Below are 13368 nucleotides of genomic sequence, written 5' to 3'. Positions count from 1 at the left end.
TCAGAATTTTCATTCATGCAATTTGCTTCCATTCTTTTCTCAATGAAACTTTTGCATTGCACAGTCTACAATAAAAAAGCAACCTGAAAAATTCCCAATGTCCTCCTTTTAAAATTAATTTTAGGATAAGTCATTGTATGCCAATATAAATAGAAGATAGCTTAGGACTGAACAAAACATGGAAAAAGGGAATAGATTTATGACATTTATAGAACTTTTACCTCATAATATGTGTTTACGCAAATAAGCTCAGAATCATCACATTCCATTCATTTACCTTGAAAGATAATTTTGGAATAAATCATGGAACAAAATTTATGCCAATATGACAAGGAGAAACCTTAGGGTTGAAGAAAACCATGGAAATCACAAATAGAATTTAGTACACCTCCACACCTCTGCAAGGTTGGTTGAAGCTTATGAAGGATTTAGGCCTTTAAAGATAGTTTAAGGGCTCTAGAAAGTGAGAAAGAATGCAGCAAGAAGTGGAATGAGCATGCAATACTTATTGGTAAGTAGGTTAGCTAAAGGAGACCAGGGGGTCCTAATGAACAAAGAGTCTTATAGGTGCTAGGGTAGGAGACAAAAATACCTTAGAAGTTCTCAAGAAGACCAGGAGCATGAGCCAGCGATTGATTCATCCAATTTCCCTATTTTTTTTCAGCCTCAAGTGGAGGGTTTTCCCAAGACAATGTATTGTGTCATTATTTTATTGAGAATATGTTTACTGCATTCTTGCATTCTAGTTCAAAATATTAACAAAACTAACCCTAGCTAGCAATTTTTTGTTGATTGACTAAAAAAATGAAAACATCAAGAAAGGAATTTTATATGGGTAACTACCAATTTATTAAGCATATAGTTTCAATTGAATAGAGTGGCAATTAAATTTTAATACAAAAACTAATGAACTAGTAAAATTCCCAAAATGGGTAAAGATGGGACAACTTCTGACATAATACCTTCACTTCAAAACTATAGAGAGCATGGGTGACTCTCAAGGGTATTGTCTAATTTTAAAGCCAAATATATAATAAACATGCCAAGAGAGGTAGAAATATTAATTAAAATTAATCCAAAGGTAAAATTCCTTTAATCATTAAAAATTATAATAGAAGAAGAAAGCTGGTATGTAAAACTAGAATTTCAGAAAGGTAGAATTTGTGATCAAAATAAGGGATCTAGAAAGGAAGATCAAACAAATAGCATTGAACAATTACTTCTAGATATCACCATTATATTCAATAATGAGACTTGAGGGTTTGTGGTAGAAACCCCAAAATATTTTCAAATTATAGAATGACAGGAATTGAGGATCATTCACAAATGCAAAAATTAACATCTGACGAAGAATTGAGAAGAATAATGGCTAATAAGAAGACTCTTCACCTATTTTTCCTTCATTGAATCACATGCGTGGAGTTGTGAATGAGTGATATGTTAATTCCAAAAGGTATATGAATAAACAACATTGAATGTTGTTTCTACTAAAAACTATTTGTGTGCATGTGCAGGAAAAGCACTACCATAGATGAACATGTCAAAGAATTTGTGTACACAGAGGACCCATGACTCATATTTGTCGGGGGAAGCTTTAGTAATAGCCATTCCTTTGAGACCAAATGCCTCAAATTCTTCTTATGCAACTAACATATATTAAGTTTTCATAACAAAACACTAATGATCATAGACCCATTTCAAGCTACATTTAAATATAATGCATCAGATGTAGAAATCGGTATGAATTATTTATTGGTTTCATTTTGAGTGAATGATTAGCATGAAAATAGAAAATATATTGAACATCATGAAATATTATTGTAATTGTTTGAGCTATCATAATAAAGTGAAGACATGCTTACATTACTAACTAACTTAGCTTTATTGAAGTAAATATTTCATGACTTCATATATACATAGCTTTTTCTTTTTTATCTCTACAGAGATGGACTTGTCTCTTGTTGAGTCTAGTGAGTAGAAACTAGAACCTTATTGCAATATATAGAAACGGTATCCTCCATAGATAAGAGACAAACATGCATGACACTACTTATTTTACCAAAGGAAGTATCCTCTATTTTCACCATTAGAAGGTTTTCATACACATCAAAGAACATTCAAAGGAATGATTGATAGCATCAAAAGGAACTTATTATACATTACAAAAAAAATTGTTGTCAATAATTATTTGTTGGTGGAGGAAATGAAAAAATAATGCTTCTTAACTGTACTTGAGAAAAAAAAAATTCAACCAAAACTGTCTAAGAAACGCAAGGAATGAAGAGCATGCCCAAAAAAGTGGCTAATGGAAGAACTAAATGATAAACAAGATTATTAGCATCAATCATCAATGAGCCCATGTTGATTTTCCAAAGTTTACAAATTCCTAGATTTTGGAGCATATCAAAATACTGATATAAATTATATGTGGATAAACAAAATATTAGTGTTCAAATATATTGAAAAACTAATGTAATGTAGAGAAACTATAGATCAAATCAATAGTAGAGGTCCTATATGGAAAAATTCAAATAGAAGAATGGGATCAATCAACCTATTTTGAAGAGAGCTTGATATTAATTGTCATAGATTTTTAGATCGAGAAGCAAAATAGTAAATACTTGTTAGGATTGTGCAAATCCCTTAGTGTATATGAATAGTAGTGTTCAACTATATTAGAAAATAAATGTAACATAGATAAAGTATAGATCAAATTGGCGTTGGAGGTACTAAATAAAAATATTCAAATTGAAGAATAGGATCCTCAACCTATCATGTAGAAGATAAATTAGATCTCAATTCTCATGGAATTTAAAATAGGGAAGTAGTACTCAATAGAATATTTTGAAGATTTTTTGTGACAAGATGGAGATTTTTGCAACTTAAACAATAATCTCTTCAATCAGGTGAGTTAAAATCTTGCACACTATTTTTACCTTGACAAAGCATTTATATTTATAAATAACTCCAAAACTACTTTAAACCTATTTTCATATATTATCGACCTATTTCCACATTAACAAATAGTTTACATACACAAATACCTTTGAATTTGTAACTTAACAACAATATAAAACTTGGAAAAAAAATTATTTACTCAATATAATTAAGCCCACAAATATATTGGCCACCAAATCCAAATGCTTTTTCTCCTCTTGAAAGCCAACAACCTAAGATTTTTTTGGGTCCCTTTTTTCACTTTACAATAAGGAAAGGAGTTCTATGGAAAATGACCCATTCGACATATCCTCTGGTAGTAGGGAGATTCATTAGCAATGTTACATACCTATTTTTTCCCTTTATAGATTTGACTATTTATAATGGAACAAATTAGGTCACCAATGGCTATGAGATCTTGAACCTTTTCTTATTGTTAACCACCCAAATGTTCAAATTGAAGGAAAATATTACAAATTTACAAGGGAATATATATCTCTAACTAACATTGAGAGATATAATAATGTGAGAAGAACTCAACATTTGATTATATGGCCCTATGACCTTGCCTCGCAAAAAGGGGGGGGGGGGGGGGGGGGGGGGGGGGGGGGGGTGGTGGTGGTGGGGGTTGGGGGGGCGGTTCTTGTGAATGGGGTAGCTAATGTTGATACTTCACCCTAGCTCTGTGAATTTTCCCTAGCTCTTCGCCCTAGCTCTGTGACTTTTCCCTATTGGAATTACTTATTGGAAAAGTGAATTATGAGAGGGAGGTGAATCATCACTTCAAATAACATATTCACCACACATCCATCTCATAATTAAATATGTAAACTGAAATAATTATGCATGCATTTGATACATAACATAAAAAAACATTTGACACAAGATATCGGTTACCCAGAAACCCTCCAAAGAGAAGGTAAAACTAGGGTGGGGATGACACCCACAAATCTTCACTATTGAAGTTGTAAAGTGTACCCAATTATGGTTACAATCAGTTTGATTGTAAACTATGATATATCATATAAAGGATCTGTCTTGTCAAAGGCTACAAAGACTGTTAGGTCTCACCTTGTTAGAGGACTTTAACTCACAATGAAGTAAGCACTCAATTAAGAGATCTACAAGAGCATGTTAGAACTCAAAACCTATTAAGGTTACTCTGTTAGGATATTTAGTCTGCATCACCTGTTAAAATGATTCAGTGCCATGATTATTCAGTTAGAACCTTACTACTAGATGTCAAATCTTCTCTTTCCTAATGTATCCTTTATCCTTCTGATCAAACATGTCTCCTCTATTCTTTCTTTGCTTTGTTTTATTCTCTCTAACTAATTCTACAATTTATACTTTTGTCTAAACCTCCTTAGCCACCATGAATTCTCTCTCTTCACTTAGCATTCATATCCTTGTCTCCTTCACATACTAGGCTCACAAATTTTTTAGGGTTTTTCCTCCTTATAGAAGAATCTTCATGGGTAGGCTAGGGCTTGATCAACGATTGTGGTTGATCCATATTGCAACTTATTTTATCCTTTTTTCCTGATTGGTTGCATGTACTTCATAGGTATTCACAATATACATTCAAACTTATCTTCTAGAATCATAAAATAATCCTTAGGTCGGTCCAAAAATGGTTTACATAGAAGTTGTGTCATTATAAACAACTATGCCAAAAATTGTTTACTTGGCACCCAAAGGCTTTAATTCTCGATAGTCACTATATCTTCAATATTATAACTTGACTTCTGAATGACTCGACATACATTATTTACTTAGCACCTAAATCACTTTGCATGTATAGACTTGATGATCACTTGAGTGACTCGACACATACTATCTACTCAACACATATTGGTGCTTGACACTAAGTATATTGCTTGGCATGCATTGTCTGACAACCGATTCTCAACATGCTTTGGTCACTTGCTTCGCAATGGTTGCTCAGCTTGCTTAGATCACTCGTCGTACACTATGTTTACACTAGAATATGACTTAAGTGTTTTGTCATTGCCTTGTCAAAACCAAAATGAGATCGACACACCCTAGCTCAATAACATCTCTAGAACATAAGAATGGATGCTTTAGTTAAGTAAATAGTTTAGATAGTTAAAAATCTTTTGTAGAAAAAAAAAGTGTGCAATTGAGGGCATGACAATATCTTGCAAACTAAAAGAACTCAACATAGATCCATATTATTTTCTCTATAGAAGATTTACAAACAACCCAAAAACCAAAAATCTTGCTACCAGAAGTCACATCCAAAAATGGTGTCCAAAACAAGAAGAGTGGAACCCTAGAAAAGGAGAGAAGAAAAGAAGATGTAGAGAAGAGAAGGATCTAATATTTGTTCATGTAATGCCACTCATTGATCATGGAAGGTTTAGATGAACTATTTGATGTTGCAAAAGTAGATAGATAAAATGTTGGGGAGGATCTAGAGAGGAGCTATAGATGAACCCCATGCAAACAATGTTTCCGATAATTTTGTTCAAGAACTAGATGTGTTCTTGGCAGAACGACAACCATATAATGTAGAAAATAGGCTAGATGAAATACAGACAAAGAAATACATTGATTATTTTGTTCAAGAATCAAATGAGCTCATAAATCTCATCTCACATACCAAAGTAGTAAAATACTGAAATAAGAAAGTATAAATGTAAAGAAAATATAGTGTCAATTATGCCCTAAACAAACTGTAACATAGGGAAGATTTGAGAAGCACAATGTGTGGCATCGATATTTTCTAGATCTTCACACACACAACTTCATGGCTCAAGTTCTAGCACAAATGAAACCTCCAAGATCAAGTTTTGCACTTCACCCTAGCTCCTCTTAGCGCATAGCCAAATTTGGGGGAAATGACAATTTTTTTTTGTGTGTGTTTATAATCATGCGGTCATTGTAATTATGATGACAAAGTCAGGTGCACTTGCAAAAAAAAACTTAAAACTCACACACAAATTACACTACCATTGCAATTTTCCATCACAATTTGACCCCAAATGTTGTAGTCATTCTAGGTTACTAGTTATGCTTAACGCCTTTAAAGAAATTCAATTCTTAAGATGAGAAATATATCTACCCAAACCTCCAACCATTATTATGAATATGAAGGGAGAGATAGGGTCTCCCTATCTTAAACCTCTAAAGGTAGAGAAAAATCCTTCTAGGGATCCATTAACCAAAATTAACATCTTGGCAGTAGAGACACCTTCAAAGATTAAATTAATCCAAGCTCTTGAGAAATTGAAAGCTTTTAGGAATTTACAAAGAAACTGTCAGTATACTTTGTTGTAAGCTTTGCTAATATCTAACTTGATCAACATTACTGAGTTTCCATTTTTTTGGAGGGAGTGGATAGCTTCTTGAGAAATAACAATACCATCATAGGTTGATCTTATCGGAACAAGCCCCATTTTTTCCTCACTAATAATAATAGGAAGAAGCTTCTAGAGCATATTTGCTAATGTTTTGGTCAGTAGCTTGTAAAGAGTATAACATGAAGCTATAGTTTTGAAGTAATTAAAATTGTCTGAGTTTTCTTTTTTAGGCATCCAAAGAAAGGAAAGTGTTATTTAGTTCTCTAAGGAGGTTGCCAAAGCTCCTTAACCCTTCTAAATCCAAGGTGATGGCATCACCCATAAAATACTAGCATTTTGAAAAAAAGAGTCGGGAACCTATCCAATCCAAAAAAATTATTTGGATTCATTCACTAATGCATTTGACATGAAAATGTGACAAAAGGTTCTGACGATATCCCTTTTTTTATCCTTTTTGTTGGTTAGGAAGCATGAAATTCTCAAATGTTTAAAAATTTCCCTTGATGATCATTGGAATTATGAAGAAGTGGACTATTGTCAATGATATTGTGGATGTCCATCGAAGACAATATTTCTTGCAAAATTTTCTTGTGTTTTATTTAACTATTGCAAGGTAAAATAGTGTTTTCTCAAGTACTTTTATTGGAATAATCAAATTAAACATAAAAAAAGTCATTTGTGAATATATTTTTCCAAGTTTTTCCATATCAAACCCCTCACTCCAGCCAAACAGTTGTAAGAACTATTAATTTTGTCACCTAGGTTGAAAGATTGCATTATGTTGAAGTGGTATGTAAAATTGAATTCTTTAGTTTACAAATTTATTTCCACCAAATCTTCTCATGTGTACATTACATTTCATAAGAATTTGCCTTAGAGAAAAATTCACCCAAGATCAAGGAACTCAAGCACAAGCACAACAATATATCAAAAGAGTATGATCAATTATGAGAATGAATATTTCAAAGCATGTCATGTCCATACACACTAGGAGTGCATGTATATAAAGGCCTCTAAGATGCATCTAGAATGGTTATAGAAAAAACTAGGAGATAAGCATGACAACTAAGCACGCGTCCTCCATTGTGCATGAATATACGTGCATCAATGAGAGGATAAGTATGACAAGGTGTTCCATGTGTAGAGATATTGTAGACACCATGTGCTCAAATGAAGTGCTAAATCCTATGTTGTAGACACCATGTGCATAATTAGAGTGATAACTCCTGTGCTGTCAACATGACAACTCACAAGAGTATGCACACTCCAAGGTGAGTAACTAATAAGTAATAAAATAATGCATTAACCTAAGTAAAATTAAGTAAAGTGTAAATAGTAAATACTTATTTACACCAACACCCCCCCTTAAGTGCAACTTAGGGGAATGCACTTAAGTTCACAAAAGCTAGGATCAAATGCATAATGGGTCCTGGCTACTAGGCCATATTAGGTACCTATGTACATAATGAAATGCAACCTCTCATAAAGTGAAGAAAGAGGGAAAATCTCATGGGAAAAACCCTCCCCCAAAAAGAGAGATGAAAAGACAAGATGCATGGATGGATGGAGTAATCAAGACACCCCCCCCCCCCCCCATTATGGCATACATCAAGTATATACAATACATAAAAATGAGAAGGACAAAACCCCATAAGAGGAAAAAATCCCCCCCATAAAAGAGAAGAAGAAGGAGACAAGGTAGTCCCCCCCCTAAATGTAGTGTGTCGATCAGTGATAGCTACTCAAGTGTAGAAGTTGATGCATGATTGCTAAATAATGTTCCTCCCCTTTGGAAGAAACAATGGAAAAGGTACAGGTGAGATGCTTTCCCTATGTGTAGAAAGAATCTCGAAGATGAATGATGTCTTTGAAACCTGCTCAACTGTCCATGTGTTGATACTAATGGTTGCTCCTTCTAATACTGTGGAAAAGAACATGTGTAGATTGAGCAAGGATGTATGTAGAACATGTTCCAAAGAAAAAAATTTCTCCTCAAATGATAAAGAGACCTCTTGCAATTGTTGTTCATAAGGATCCACAATCACATCAATCTGTGAAGACTGATCATATAGAGAATGGACAAGAGGGTCAAAGTGAGCCCTCACATCAACTAAAGAAGATCATTCTTCATCAAAGAGAAGATATAGATCATCAAAGACATCTCCCAAATTTGTTGTGTGTGACTCCACAAACAAACTTGAAATATCTGTCATGAAGTCATCCATTGATGCTAGAGCTGGAAGACAAAATGTACCCTACTGTGCTAGACCTATCACTATGGCAATGGATGAACTATTCACCTCAACAAAGAAAAGACAAATATCATTGATGATGCTTCCCACATATTCAATATGAGACTCCATGAACAAACCTACAATATCTGGAAGGAAGTCATCCCATGAAGCTAAAGTAGGAAGACATAATGTTTCTTGCTGCATTGAGTCAAAAGCATCTATGGCTGGAACTAGATCAGTAGTAGCAACAGGAGGTGTGATCTCATCTGGAGTTGAAGAAACCATAGCTAAAGTGACTAAAGATAGAATTTCCTCTGGAAATGGAGGAACTCGTGGATCTCCATATTCTTTCCAAAGAGCCATCCACATATCATAAGGGTGAATGAGCTTTTTAATGATAGACCAACAATCAAAACTGATATTGAGGATAATGCCATCCAAGAGTTTGTTAATAGGTGGCTATTCTTCAGTATCAGAGATAAGTTTGTTGGAACATAAACAAGGAAATACTTCCTTGTGCTCTCTTCTTAGATGATGAATGACTAAAGCACTCCATTTTTTATAGTTCCTTTTTGTCAACAGGGGTCTAATTCCACGCCGACATGTGTGACAAAACTCCTCCATGAGATCAATAAATGTATGCACCCCCAAAATGCAAAAATAATCAGTCACCCCCCCCCCCCCCCCCCCCAAATATATGATTTGGTGCTTTATGTGAGCTTCTGATTTTGCTTGTTGCAACTGCCATTTGAGACTCAAATATGATATCAAGCACTGATTATGTGTCCAAATGAGCCCATACTAAGCATTTGAAGTGGAAAAAATTGAGATATGCGAGTTGCAAAAAATTCAAGAATAAAGATCTCAAACCACCTGCACCAATGTGTAGATCACAAAATTCTATCCCAAAACAAAAAAATTTGCTCGAAAAAAGGAGTTCATATGAGGGAGATATCGATGTTTGAAAATCACTGCTGTAATTATTTTTCTTGAATTGTTGTTGTCACGCCTCCAAAAATCAAATGGCTCTAGATTTGGCCTCAAATGTCTAATTTGGATGAAACAAAATCTGATTTGGAGTTTTTTAACCTTCTAAATGTGATGCAAATATTTGATTTGCACCAACAAGCTTCAATCTTTGCCTGCAAATAATCTCTCCTACAGGCTTGATGGCCAATTTTTGTGGAAAAAAATAATGAAAATTCAAAAAAAAATGCAGATTTGAAAGGAGATGCAAATGAAAAATGTAGATCTAAAAATTAATTGTATAGATCTAAAATGATCATTACCAATTCCGCAAATCAGGCCTTTGGGTTGCTAGTTTACAAAAAAAATGCTGTCTCAATTTTCACTATGGCCCAACATAGGTGAATTTATAGTCAAATTTCACCAAATTGACGTTTCAAACGCAACAATGAGGTTTGCTTTGGCTCTAGACACTCCCAATATCTGCAAATACTCTAGATCTGGGTCGAGGTGCGAAAGCAAGATGATCTCGAACGACTAAGTGAAGAGAAATTCCCCAAGCTCTAGTACCATGTAAGAATTTGGTATAACTTTGATACCATGTAAGAATTTGCATTAGAGCAAAATTCACCCAAGATCAAGGAACTCGAGCACAAGCACAAAAATATATCAAAAGAGTATGATCAATTATGAGGATGAATATCTCAAAGCATGTTGTGTCCATACACACTAGGAGTGCCTGTATATAAAGGCCTCTAAGATGCATCAAGAATGGTTCTAGAAAAAACTAGGAGATAAGCATGACAACTAAGCACATGTCCTCCATTGTACATGAATATACGTGCATCAATGATAGGATAAGTATGACAAGGTGTCCCATGTGTAGAGATGTTGTAGACACCATGTGCATAATTAGAGTGGTAACTCCTGTGTTGTCAACATGACAACTCACAAGAGTACGCATACTCCTAGGTGAGTAACTAATAAGTAATAAAATAATGCATTAACTTAAGTAAAGTGTAAATAGTAAATACTTATTTACACCAACACATTTCCTTCTTCTTAATGTGTTTAAAATCTAGATATATGAATTTGTTTAATTCTAGAGTGCGGGCATGGTAAATATTAATCACAGGGTTTTAGAAATGTAGTGCACATCACACAGAAGGGGGAAATTGCACTCTCTTAAAAAGAGAACTGCATCTCATCATTTTACCCAAATAAAAGTAAAGATTGACATTTTTTTACTTTAAAAAAAAATTATCCAAATGAGAGGACATAGCATTGCCACTTACCGAAACGAAGGGATGTCCCATTGTCATTCCCTTTTACATTTATACATATTGATTTTCATCATTGTAACCATTACAATTTCTTCTCCTATTAATTCAAATTTATTTTTTATTTAATTTTAATAGAATAATGTTTTTGGCATAAATTTAATCTTCAAGGGCTAGTTGAAAAAGAAAAAGAAAAACCCCATGTTATCTATGTTATGTTCTTATTTTGTCCTATCTATGTTATGTTCTTGTCTTGTTATATCTATTTTATGTTCTCATTTTGTCATAACTTTTTTTCTTATTTAAATTAGTTTATCAACATTATAGAGTGAGTATTATATGAGCAAGGTGTAAGCATTACAAGAATACTATGTTGATGCTTAAAAAATCATAGACATAGTTATTTACAAATTACAATATAGGATCAAAATTTCAAATCAAAAACTTTATGTTTTCCACATCTTTAATATCATCCATTTTCATTATGTGTTCTATTTCAGTATCAATGTTCTGCCAATCATGAATAAGATCCCATCCATTAGTGTTGGTCCATCTTTCAATATGACCATTCTTTAAGATAACAGTCTCTATCCTATTATCTTCAAATGTGGTACTATAATTACCCTATGGGACCAACATTTTGTATCAGAGCTTAGACTGCAACAGTAACAACCAACTAGACTTTACAGACACCTTGATGATTCGACTCTAGACACTATCAAGGTCTTGAATGAAAAACTTAAATAGTCATTGGTCAAGAGGAAAAGGCTCATGAGGAAATTGAGCAATAGCCAAGAGCTAATAGAAAAGGTAGAGAGAAACAATTGTTTTGAGGAATTAGAAGAAGAAATATTAGACCTCATGGGGGATAATGAGAAGTTAACCAATAGGATCAAAAGGATGAGTAAAGCTTGGGCTGAGAGAGGAAATGTCATTTCAGAAAGAGATCAAGCCACCCAAGAACTAAGAATAGAAAAAGAAGAAAAATTGAAAGCTAATTAATTGCTAAGAGAAAAGCAAGAACAAATGGCTCATATAGATGATAAATTTTGAAGTCATTTGTTGTAGGGTTAGTCTTAGTCCACTGTAGGGAGTATGCTATGAATATATTAATGTACCAAGTTACTGAGCAATTAGAAGTTTAGATTTGACTCCTATAGTGTTAAATTTTGTGCTTGATAAATTTGTACATGAGTCATTTATTCAAAGTGCTCCTGTAGATGATGTCCTTCCAAACTCTACATTGTTACTCGAAAAGGACAAAAATCACCAATAAACTCCTTAGGTCAACTTTTGATTCATTGTCACCTCCCACAAAACCACATCTACGTATGTTGGCCAAATAAATAATTTAACGTATTCCAAATGTTGAACATATTTACTCCTTGATGGGCATCTACCATAGCTCTTGTGTCTACAATAGACTTTGTCATATCTATTTCTGCCCTAAACAAACAATCTAGAATTTTATTAAATTCTACCGTGTCAATTTCCACTATTTTTCCCAAAATGTTTCAAAATTATTGACAATATTTCTAACCTCTTTGACATAGGGTGGAGTAGAGATACTTGGGCCAGAGGCTCACCAAGTACCCAATCTAGCCTGCTTGAACAAATACAAAAGAACAATACAAGAAAAAGAAAAAACTAAGCAAATTTGATTCATATATTTATTCAAATTCTTGATCCATATTGAGATGTAAGGCCTTCTTGATTATGGCCAATACATAATGAAACAATTACACAATTGTCCTTATACATGTGAGAACCACAATTTCAAGAAGCTTAACTCTAACTTCTTATTCTTTCCAACAAAAATCATCCTGAACCTACAACATGAATCTTTATATGTATTGGATGAAACAACTCAAAAAACATGCTAGATCCAACATAGGAGAAAGAAATAACCCAAAACAGTTTCACACGCTTCCTAGTGAAAGATCCCCTTATTTATTGATGACCTAGATTACATGCACCTCTGGTCAAGAAAGAAGAACCAACATAGAACCAATTAGTAAAGTAAGGTACTAAGCAACAACAACCACGAATAGAACATATTGAGCCAACTTGATGACAATGACAACCGACCACCTCAATGACAATAGTGATCAACCAACTAAGTGAACAACGACATTCCATATTGTACATCATAGTAGCGACCAAGAAAACCCAAGCAAAAGGTAACGAAGAAAAAATACAAAGCTATAGAGATAGAGAAGAAACCCAAGATGCTCTTGCATTAGACGTCTAGGGTTGAAAAGAAATGATAATCTGAATAATGTGGGAGGTTCAACTTGAGATAAATCTAACTTCAGCTAAGAAATCCTTGAAGAGTATTCAACGGGTCTATTTTTATATTTTACAATATATTCCATGTAGTCTTTTCCTCTTGTGCTTCTACCAACTCTTTGTTTCAAAATCTTTTCAAATTCCTCTACATGTTTCTTAGGATAACCACTTAGTACTTTCATTTCTTCATTGGACTCATGATACTCATACAAATCTACAATGTTGAATATAGGTGATATGTCCATCTCATTAGGTGACTCCAACTTCATAAGAACTTCCACTATCAAATATCTTTAATATCTTGTGTTGATACCACTTGATGTAGGGAGGAGTAGA

Source organism: Cupressus sempervirens, chromosome 5 (assembly GCF_028749045.1).
Source record: "Cupressus sempervirens isolate cs-2001-9-10 chromosome 5, ASM2874904v1, whole genome shotgun sequence".
Lineage (NCBI taxonomy): Eukaryota > Viridiplantae > Streptophyta > Pinopsida > Cupressales > Cupressaceae > Cupressus > Cupressus sempervirens.
Note: the sequence above shows the minus strand (reverse complement) of the source record.